This window comes from Ascaphus truei, chromosome 8 (assembly GCF_040206685.1).
Source record: "Ascaphus truei isolate aAscTru1 chromosome 8, aAscTru1.hap1, whole genome shotgun sequence".
In the NCBI taxonomy this organism is placed as follows: domain Eukaryota; kingdom Metazoa; phylum Chordata; class Amphibia; order Anura; family Ascaphidae; genus Ascaphus; species Ascaphus truei.
Window position 1 is genome coordinate 36,692,749 of NC_134490.1, and position 10,698 is coordinate 36,703,446.

Below are 10,698 nucleotides of genomic sequence, written 5' to 3' on the forward strand. Positions count from 1 at the left end.
GGAGTTACAAAGAGGCTCAGCGTTGTGGACCCCTTTAATTCTTAAGGGGGTTAAGTGCACGGAATTCATGGGGTTTAAAACTAGTGCAGTGCAAAAAAAAAAGCAAGAGATCAGCCCTAGACACAGGCTAAAAAAATGGCTGAATGTTGTATAAAAACTGCAGGTGAACTGAAATTGGAATAAAAAGTTTGTTGGTGCAGGGCGTCTTCTGGAAACAATACCGGCCGTCCTCAGTTATCCAACGGAATCCTTCTGGAAGTAGCGTTGGATAGTGAAACCATTGTAAAGTGAGTCCCATGTTAATCAGTGGCGGTGAGCGTCGGATAACGCATTCCGGCATCGAAAAACGGCCCACAGGGAGACATTGTAAAGCGTTGGATATGCCATTCGTTGTAAAGTGAAACGATGGATAGCGGGGACTACATGTACCCCACTTTCGATAGGTACATGGGGAGCAGCAGTTATAGAAGCAGAAAAGCGCAGACTGCACGTGTCAGTGGTATATATACGTGTGTCAGTCTATCTTTGTATATGTGCGAGTATGAATATGCAGATCCATTTTGATCATTGTGTTGACACGTACATGTTTTGTATGTTGGAATTTGTGAAGTGGTTAATGGGCACAGGTGCTGAAATTTGGGGGCAGCAGATTATAATGGCGCAGGGGGGCGCCATGAACCCATCCTGTATCAGAGGCCAGCAACACGTGTGTTATTATATCACGATCTGTTATTACTGTACAGCAGGGCCCCGGGTATACGGCGGGTTCCGTTCCAGAGGCCCGCCGCATAGTGAAAATCGCCGGAAAGCGGATCCGGCGATTTTCACTTGTGCGCATGCGCAAACCGGCATTTTTTCTGTTCTGCGCATGTGCAACCTAGGATATGCGCGCAACCTGCGATTTACAAACCAACATGGCGGCCCCCTTCTCGGTGCCGCCATATCAGCGGATCGCTGAGAAGCGAAGCGCCGAGAAGCGGGGCCCTGCTGTATATTGCTCTGTATGTTATAGTTGTGATGAAAGTGAGATTTGTTGTAGGTTATGTTATGTGTTGTGTGCCCAACATTAAGTTTTTTTTTTTTAAAGATTCATTTAAAGCAGCAGTTAAAGCAATATTGTACGTTTTTTTTTTTTTTTTTTTTAATTCTGTACTAGGAGGAAAGACTTGTCTTTAAAACTTTTTTTTTTTTAAATGCTACATTTTTAATGTTTCTAATGTAGGAAGCATTTCCAAAGTGACAGCCCCTTCCTTCCCCTTCTGATAGGCTCTGGCTCTTGAGCCCCGCCCTCTCTCTAGCAGTGAACCAATTGTATCTAGTAACTGCCCAATCATATTCCAGGACTACATCGCCCACAATGCTGTGCAAGAACTGAATTAAATAACCGGAGCAAGGGATCGATTACAGGAGAACGGATCGATCTGCAGCTAAGCTAAATCACTTGTCAGTGTGCAGATGGTATTGATGCACATATTGAATGGGGAAAATATATATATATTTAAAAAAAAAACGGTAGCTTGAACTGCAGCTTTAAAGTGTACAGAGCTTTCCAACGCTCATATGTTTCTTCTTGATGTGTAGTGACTACCGTGAGCTAATTGCAGTAGGAGGATTTAGCGATTGTATCTTGGTGATTTGGTGCTTATTACCCCGGTCACCTGTGCCGGTGTCTGGGAGACCCAGGGTCCAAGTGGGCCGGTGTCTGGGAGACCCGGGTTCCAAGTGGACCGGTGTCTGGGAGACCCGGGGTCCAAGTGGGCCAGTGTCTGGGAAACCCGGGGTCCAAGTGGGCCGGTGTCTGGGAGACCCGGGGTCCAAGTGGGCCGGTGTCTGAGAGACCCGGGGTCCAAGTGGGCCGGGGTCCAAGTGGGCCGGGGTCCAAGTGGGCCAGTGTCTGGGAGACCCGGGGTCCAAGTGGGCCGGGGTCCAAGTGGGCCAGTGTCTGGGAGACCCGGGGTCCAAGTGGGCCGGTGTCTGGGAGACCCGGGGTCCAAGTGGGCCGGTGTCTGGGAGACCCGGGGTCCAAGTGGGCCGGTGTCTGGGAGACCCGGGGTCCAAGTGGGCCGGTGTCTGGGAGACCCGGGGTCCAAGTGGGCCGGTGTCTGGGAGACCCGGGGTCCAAGTGGGCCGGTGTCTGGGAGACCCGGGGTCCAAGTGGGCTGGTGTCTGGGAGACCCGGGGTCCAAGTGGGCCGGTGTCTGGGAGACCCGGGGTCCAAGTGGGCCGGTGTCTGAGAGACCCGGGGTCCAAGTGGGCCGGTGTCTGAGAGACTCGGGGTCCAAGTGGGCCGGTTGGTGTCTGGGAGACCCGGGGTCCAAGTGGGCTGGTGGGTGTCTGGGAGACCCAGTCCAAGTGGGCCGGTGTCTGGGAGACCCAGTCCAAGTGGGCCGGTGTCTGTGAGCTATTTTGTGCTGTAGCTTTCGCACTGTAGATGTTAGTGGCAGTCCTTCAGAGGTCTAAAGTGAAATAACATAGTTGTGTAATATAATATATACCTATAGAATGCCTAATTGATTACTTCTATGTAAACCATTGCCGGTAAAGCATATTAAAATGTATTTTGAAATTAAGCCTCCTTTGTTGTAAATTGTCTGGTTAACATGGCTGACAGACCAAGGAAGTTGATGCAGAGCTCACCTTCCACCTGCTGTGCTCATACAATTCTGCTCCCCCCGATCACCCTATTTTTACTGTCTTTTACACACCCACACCCATGTATATACATTACTTCCTTACCTGAAACTCTTACTCACTGCCTTAACCAGTGGTTAAAGTGGAAGGTGGCAACTGGGTCCAAGAAGATGTAAAGTGCTGGCAGGATCAACCATGCTATTAAAGCTTGAACAATATACACAGCTAAAGCCAACATGCACTTAAGGCTAGCATGGCAAGTAAGGCCTCAACTCCCAATTATGAAACATACCGAAAAGTGATGGCCCTCATTCTCCGAAGGGCAGATTGTCCCTGGACAGGACAGTGTTCAGGAAGAAGGGATGAAGGCAGAGGGTGCTAAGAATCCCTGGAGGTTAAACACCAGCTGTCATTCAAACCTCAATCTAGCTACCTAGAGTATAACTGCTGGACTCCCTCCGGTGAAGCAGCACTCCCAGAAGTGGAAGGCCGCCTGTAAAGAAATAAGTGGGATGTTGTTGGCCTTCATGAAGTTAAGATAAAAAAGAAGAAGGCCTCATTGAGCTCACAAATGGACACTTACTGGCGTACAGAAAATGGAAAAAGTAGTGGCGTAGGCTTCATCATTGGCAAGAAATGGAAAGATAACATAGTGGAGCATGAAGGTTCATCATAAAGAGCAGCTAGAACCATTCAAATGACAAAGATATCATTTTTAAATTACCTATGTGAATGCCCCAACATCTAGTTACATAGTAGATCAGGTTTAAAAAAAGACGCATCCATGGAGTTCAACCTATATTACATTTATAAGTCACACAGACAATTAAGTGGAAGACTTCTACCATGATATCAACCAATATAACGACAAAGGAGACTGCCACCCCAACATTATTATGGGATATTTCAATGTAGATTGGTGTCCAGCAGGAAGTCGAAGCATCAGTGGGTAAATGTAATAACGGCAACAGGAATTTGGATATAGATTGGTAGAATTTCCAGAATATGATCATTTCTAAATTAATGTATTCTTCAAGAATCACAATGCAAAATGGGAATTGCTGCACACCTATAAAAATAAACCAAAATGATACAACTACCGGTGCTCCTGGTTCAGGGATCTCTGTATGGTATTCCAAATCAGCCTAGATAAATGGAAGCAAGGCACTACAGAGTTATAGAAAGTGGATTTATTGCCAGTAGATCGACGTTTCGGCCTCAGTAGGCCTTTTTCAAGAATGAATGCCATAATACAAAAAAAGTCTCAATAGTCCCAATAAATACACCCATTCATTCTTGAAAAAGGCCTGAGGCCCGAAACGTCGATCTACTGGCAATAAATCCACTTTCTATAAATCCGTAGTGCCTTGCTTCTTCAAGAATCGACCACATAGAAAATGGACATGGAATGGAGCCAATGGAATCCGTTCTAGAATGTCCTATATTCCAGCTAACATGAAACATCCTTAATCGTTTTGACATAAAAAGTGACCACCAATTGGTTCCTTGTAAGTACATCTCAATTGCAAAGATAGAAAGAAGAAAAGTGGTTAAAGAAAAGACAAAAACAATCATAATCAAGATCCTCAAGAACAGCAGCAAAGTGTTCCTACTAGAGCTGGAAATTCGTTTCAGCTGAGTTGGGCCTAGTAATGTCCATGACCTGTCCATGATTTGTACCGGTAGGCTAGCCACGTCCTCTAGGGGACGGTACGGGGATCTTCTGAAACGATCGACGCTGGCTTCTTCCCCGGGTTGGGGTCTGTAGTGGAGCAGATGTGGACGAGCACCGTCCGGTACTCGCTCCGGTAGGCAACAAAGGAGGTTTTGCATCTGACTGTAACGCTTGCGCGAACCCACAAACAAGACAAGACCCCGGTACTGAGGTGGGCAGGTTTAGGGCCACACACCCACAGCAGCGGAGGCGTGCCTGGAAGGCGGATAGTCAGCGTAGCCGGGTGTTGGTTGGAGAGAGGGTTATTCCTGTATACTTGCAGGGTCCTGGGTTATCGATAGCTGCGTAGTTGAAGTCCGTAAGCCAATGGTCTGGAGTGGAGAAGACAGCGTAGTTGTGGTCCGTAAGCCTGTGTCGTGGAGTGAAGAGGTAGCGTAGTCGAGGGTAAGCCGGAGTCAGAGCCAGAGAGGGTCCACAAACAAGCCAGGTCGGTACACGAAGGGTCACACTGCAAGAGAATACTGGAACAAGGCAAGGCAAAACACAGGATCCGCACAAGGCTACACTTGGTTATGCTCAGCAATGCAACTGAGCACTAGCAGGGTATTTAAACAGGAAGGAAGCCAATAGCACAGGAGGCGGAGCGGGGCGCGGCCCCAGGGGAGACCGGGATAGGTGCAGGAGACAAGGGGCTCATTAGGGCTTGACTCGCAGCTGGGGATCGTTGCGCGACGTTGCGTGCACGCCGGCGCGCAGAGGGGGCGCAGCGCGTCCGAGGAGGGGGAGCCGAGCTCCGTGGCAGTAGTATATGAAGAGCGGGTGCGCGCACGCTCTGTAACGGGAGCGGGGGTGTGCGCACTGGAGGAGAGGGGAGCAGCGGCAGCTGCGGTACTTGTGGTAAGAGAGGAGGAAACGCCGCAAGGGACGTGTTCCCCGATTCCTCACACTGACATGGCGGCCATCTTTATGACATGATTGGAAATAGCCAAGCTCGTAAGACTCCCAGGCAAGCTCTTGCTCTGTGCGGGCAGTGACGTCGCTTCTGGTTGTACCGGAAGTGCCTCCCCCCGCGCCACAGAAAACAGGGCTCCGCCGGGTTCCTCCTCCAGCAAGGCCGCAGTGGACTGTCGGGTAGAAAGTGATGACGTCTCCTACCTGCACTTGGGTGAGACGACATCGGGATGGATTTTTTCCTCAGCAGTGGCGTCTTGGCCAGCTCCGACGTCGTCCTCTGGCACGGGGCTCTCCCGGACCTCCGGCAGCACAACTTCCTTTGAGACGGACGTCGCGACCTAGTGATTCTGTCGCTTCTCGGGACCAGCTTCTACATCGGACGAAGACATCGGTAAGGACAAATCCTCCGGGGCGGGATGTCGGGAAGTCTGGCACCCCTTGGCGGTAATCGGCACGAAGCAGGCCTGCTCCGGCACCACCAAAGGAGACGCACCCAACACCCCCGAGCTGACTCTGGTTCCAGTCCTGGAACCGTTGCATCGGTACCGTTGGGGTCATCTCAGGTACAGTAACGTTGGGACCTTGGTGTCCAGGTACTGGGGTACACGGACCCATAGGAGGCCCAGCCAGGTATACATTTCCACTGGCCACTTCCCAGGATAGTAGGGCCTGATCGGAAGCAGTCAGAAGTATCGGTGCAGTGTGGTATGCAGGGGCCGTAGCAGCAGCCGCAGTATTTCGATCACTCGGCAGCATCACCTCTGCAGGGGGCACGGGATTTGCAGGTCACAGGTATTGTGTCCCACAATGTTCACATTGGGCGTCGTGCCGACCTCTCCCCCAGATAGTCTGCAGTGAGGGAATACACACTGTAGAAATTGCCATCCATAAACGGTTGCCACCACAAAGCCTCCTGGCAAGGAATAGTTCGTAAGATCTAACTCTGACATGATGTTGGTCAAAGCAGATGAGGTAAATACAGTAGAAAAGTAGAGGACTTAGCAGCAGCTCCTCACTTGTCAATAGCTCCGCAGAAGTGAAGCTACACAGGGTGTGGCAAGCTCCTCCCATCATGGAGACAAAGTCCTGATTGGTCACAAGGCATGACTCCTCACCTCGGTGGAACACAAAGTTGGGGGAGGGGGATGGACCAAGTAATGACCAGGCTCCGGATGAGTCAGTCACGATGAGAGGGGTTTGTGCATGTGTCTGAGGGAGATGGAGTGTGCATGCACGTGCCTGTGTGTGAGGGAGATGGGGAGTGTGCCTGTGTGTGAGGGAGGTGGGGAGTGTGCATGCACGTGCCTGTGTGTGAAGGTTGAGGGGTGTGTGCATGCACGTGCCTGTGTGTGAGGGAGATGGGGAGTGTGCATGCACGTGCCTGTGTGTGAGGGAGGTGGGGAGTGTGCATGCACGTGCCTGTGTGTGAGGGAGATGGGGAGTGTGCATGCACGTGCCTGTGTGTGAGGGAGATGGGGAGTGTGCATGCACGTGCCTGTGTGTGAGGGAGATGGGGTGTGTGCATGCACGTGTCTATGTGTGAGGGAGATGGGGTGTATGCATGCACGTGCCTGTGTGTGAAGGTTGAGGGGTGTGTGCATGCATGTGCCTGTGTGTGAGGGAGATCGGGAGTGTGCATGCACGTGCCTGTGTGTGAGGGAGGTGGGGAGTGTGCATGCACGTGCCTGTGTGTGAGGGAGATGGGGAGTGTGCATGCACGTGCCTGTGTGTGAGGGAGATGGGGAGTGTGCATGCACGTGCCTGTGTGTGAGGGAGGTGGGGAGTGTGCATGCACGTGCCTGTGTGTGAGGGAGATGGGGAGTGTGCGTGCCTGTGTGTGTGAGGGAGATGGGGAGTGTGCATGCACGTGCCTGTGTGTGAGGGAGATGGGGAGTGTGCATGCACGTGCCTGTGTGTGAGGGAGGTGGGGAGTGTGCATGCATGTGCCTGTGTGTGAGGGAGATGGGGAGTGAGCATGCACGTGCCTGTGTGTGAGGGAGATGGGGAGTGTGCATGCACGTGCCTGTGTGTGAGGAAGGTGGGGAGTGTGCATGCACGTGACTGTGTGTGAGGGAGGTGGGGAGTGTGCATGCACGTGCCTGTGTGTGAGGGAGGTGGGGAGTGTGCATGCACGTGCCTGTGTGTGAAGTTTGAGGGGTGTGTGCATGCACGTGCCTGTGTGTGAGGGAGATGGGGAGTGTGCATGCACGTGCCTGTGTGTGAGGGAGATGGGGAGTGTGCATGCACGTGCCTGTGTGTGAGGGAGATGGGGTGTGTGCATGCACGTGTCTATGTGTGAGGGAAATGGGGTGTATGCATGCACGTGCCTGTGTGTGAAGGTTGAGGGGTGTGTGCATGCATGTGCCTGTGTGTGAGGGAGATCGGGAGTGTGCATGCACGTGCCTGTGTGTGAGGGAGGTGGGGAGTGTGCATGCACGTGCCTGTGTGTGAGGGAGGTGGGGAGTGTGCATGCACGTGCCTGTGTGTGAGGGAGATGGGGAGTGTGCATGCACGTGCCTGTGTGTGAGGGAGATGGGGAGTGTGCATGCACGTGCCTGTGTGTGAGGGAGATGGGGAGTGTGCATGCACGTGCCTGTCTGTGTGTGTGAGGGAGATGGGGAGTGTGCGTGCCTGTGTGTGTGAGGGAGATGGGGAGTGTGCATGCACGTGCCTGTGTGTGAGGGAGATGGGGAGTGTGCATGCACGTGCCTGTGTGTGAGGGAGGTGGGGAGTGTGCATGCATGTGCCTGTGTGTGAGGGAGATGGGGAGTGTGCATGCACGTGCCTGTGTGTGAGGGAGATGGGGAGTGTGCATGCACGTGCCTGTGTGTGAGGAAGGTGGGGAGTGTGCATGCACGTGCCTGTGTGTGAAGTTTGAGGGGTGTGTGCATGCACGTGCCTGTGTGTGAGGGAGATGGGGAGTGTGCATGCACGTGCCTGTCTGTGTGTGTGAGGGAGATGGGGAGTGTGCGTGCCTGTGTGTGTGAGGGAGATGGAGAGTGTGCATGCACGTGCCTGTGTGTGAGGGAGATGGGGAGTGTGCCTGTGTGTGAGGGAGGTGGGGAGTGTGCATGCACGTGCCTGTGTGTGAGGGAGGTGGGGAGTGTGCATGCACGTGCCTGTGTGTGAGGGAGGTGGGGAGTGTGCATGCACGTGCCTGTGTGTGAGGGAGGTGGGGAGTGTGCATGCATGTGCCTGTGTGTGAGGGAGGTGGGGAGTGTGCATGCACGTGCCTGTGTGTGAGGGAGGTGGGGAGTGTGCATGCACGTGCCTGTGTGTGAGGGAGGTGGGGAGTGTGCATGCACGTGCCTGTGTGTGAGGGAGATGGGGAGTGTGCATGCATGTGCCTGTGTGTGAGGGAGATGGGGAGTGTGCATGCACGTGCCTGTGTGTGAGGGAGATGGGGAGTGTGCCTGTATGTGAGGGAGGTGGGGAGTGTGCATGCACGTGCCTGTGAGGGAGGTGGGGTGTGTGCATGCACGTGCCTGTGTGTGAGGGAGGTGGGGTGTGTGCATGCACGTGCCTGTGTGTGAGGGAGGTGGGGTATGTGCATGCACGTGCCTGTGTGTGAGGGAGATGGGGAGTGTGCATGCACGTGCCTGTGTGTGAGGGAGGTGGGCAGTGTGCATGCACGTGCCTGTGTGTGAGGGAGGTGGGGAGTGTGCATGCACGTGCCTGTGTGTGAGGGAGATGGGGAGTGTGCATGCACGTGCCTGTGTGTGAGGGAGGTGGGGTGTGTGCATGCACGTGCCTGTGTGTGAGGGAGGTGGGGTGTGTGTGTGCGTGACTGTGTGTGTGAGGGAGGTGGGGTGTGTGTGAGGGAGGTGGGGTGTGTGCGTGCCTGTGTGTGTGTGTGAGGGAGGTGGGGGGGTGTGCAGTCACGTGCCTGTGTGTGAGGGAGGTGGGGTGTGTGCATGCACGTGCCTGTGTGTGAGGGAGGTGGGGTGTGTGCATGCACGTGCCTGTCTGTGTGTGTGAGGGAGATGGGGAGTGTGCGTGCCTGTGCGTGAGGGAGGTGGGGTGTGTGCGTGCCTGTGTGTGTGTGTGAGGGAGATGGGGAGTGTGCATGCACGTGCCTGTGTGTGAGGGAGATGGGGAGTGTGCATGCACGTGCCTGTGTGTGAGGGAGGTGGGGAGTGTGCATGCACGTGCCTGTGTGTGAGGGAGATGGGGAGTGTGCATGCACGTGCCTGTGTGTGAGGGAGATGGGGAGTGTGCATGCACGTGCCTGTGTGTGAGGGAGGTGGGGAGTGTGCATGCACGTGCCTGTGTGTGAGGGAGGTGGGGTGTGTGCATGCACGTGCCTGTCTGTGTGTGTGAGGGAGATGGGGAGTGTGCGTGCCTGTGCGTGAGGGAGGTGGGGTGTGTGCGTGCCTGTGTGTGTGTGTGAGGGAGGTGGGGTGTGTGCATGCACTTGCCTGTGTGTGAGGGAGGTGGGGAGTGTGCATGCACGTGCCTGTGTGTGAGGGAGGTGGGGTGTGTGCATGCACGTGCCTGTCTGTGTGTGTGAGGGAGATGGGGAGTGTGCGTGCCTGTGCGTGAGGGAGGTGGGGTGTGTGCGTGCCTGTGTGTGTGTGTGAGGGAGGTGGGGAGTGTGCATGCACGTGCCTGTGTGTGAGGGAGGTGGGGTGTGTGCATGCACGTGCCTGTCTGTGTGTGTGAGGGAGATGGGGAGTGTGCGTGCCTGTGCGTGAGGGAGGTGGGGTGTGTGCGTGCCTGTGTGTGTGTGTGAGGGAGGTGGGGTGTGTGCGTGCCTGTGTGTGTGTGTGAGGGAGGTGGGGTGTGTGCATGCACGTGCCTGTGTGTGAGGGAGGTGGGGAGTGTGCATGCACGTGCCTGTGTGTGAGGGAGGTGGGGAGTGTGCATGCACGTGCCTGTGTGTGAGGGAGGTGGGGAGTGTGCATGCACGTGCCTGTGTGTGAGGGAGGTGGGGAGTGTGCATGCACGTGCCTGTGTATGAGGGAGGTGGGGAGTGTGCATGCACGTGCCTGTGTGTGAGGGAGGTGGGGTGTGTGCATGCACGTGCCTGTCTGTGTGTGTGAGGGAGATGGGGAGTGTGCGTGCCTGTGCGTGAGGGAGGTGGGGTGTGTGCGTGCCTGTGTGTGTGTGTGAGGGAGGTGGGGTGTGTGCATGCACGTGCCTGTGTGTGACGGAGGTGGGGAGTGTGCATGCACGTGCCTGTGTGTGAGGGAGGTGGGGAGTGTGCATGCACGTGCCTGTGTGTGAGGGAGGTGGGGAGTGTGCATGCACGTGCCTGTGTGTGAGGGAGGTGGGGAGTGTGCATGCACGTGCCTGTGTGTGAGGGAGGTGGGGAGTGTGCATGCACGTGCCTGTGTGTGAGGGAGGTGGGGAGTGTGCATGCACGTGCCTGTGTGTGAGGGAGATGGGGAGTGTGCATGCACGTGCCTGTGTGTGAGGGAGATGGGGAGTGTGCATGC